A 785-nucleotide genomic window follows, 5' to 3' on the forward strand; every position below is an offset into this window, starting at 1 on the left:
TCACACACACACACACACACACACAGAAGAGAGTCAGACCGACGGTCTCCATAGTGGAACTCCTAAGGGGGTGCTACACGCTCCACTCTCCCAGAATAACCACTGTCTAGCCAGTCTGCGTGAGGAACGAGGGCTGTGCAAGTGTGTGTGTGTGTCTCGGTGGTGCCAGCAGGTCGTAGACTACGGGCCTAATGGGACCTGTACTTATGAGAGAGCATCTAGTGGTGATATGTGAGTAGTAACACTCTATGTGTATGTGTTTCAGTGCTGTGGGGATGCCAATCTGACAGGGTGCCAGATGTCAGCTGGTATCACATATCAGTCAACAACAGAGAGTCCGCTCCCTAAAGACCTCGCCGTGCTTTCCACCTACTGTTTATCTGCTTAGAGGTGCCAAACAAAGAACAGGGAAAGAGGATTTGGTTTTTATACAATATACTACCTTAGTTAAATGAGCTTCAGGTTTTGGGCTTGTGGGGCAATTCCACAGCTTCCAAAATTACTTGCTACAGCTGCAAAAATACTGTAGAGGGTCAGCCGAGATCTTGAAATATGTATTATTGGCTATGTATTTTGAAGGGCTTTTATTAAAAAAAAAAACTATAATTTTGTCATCACATCATAGTGAGGATCCCTGCAGACTTTCATGACTTTTTATGACAAGCCAAAATTAGTTCAGGTTGTAACATGATATTTATGAATTAATAGTTCATGATATTTAAAAAAAAAAAATATATATATATATATATAATATATAAATATATATATAAAGTTGTAAATAAAGA

Source organism: Sinocyclocheilus rhinocerous, unplaced genomic scaffold (genome assembly GCF_001515625.1).
Source record: "Sinocyclocheilus rhinocerous isolate Xijiao unplaced genomic scaffold, SAMN03320098_v1.1 scaffold885, whole genome shotgun sequence".
Lineage (NCBI taxonomy): Eukaryota > Metazoa > Chordata > Actinopteri > Cypriniformes > Cyprinidae > Sinocyclocheilus > Sinocyclocheilus rhinocerous.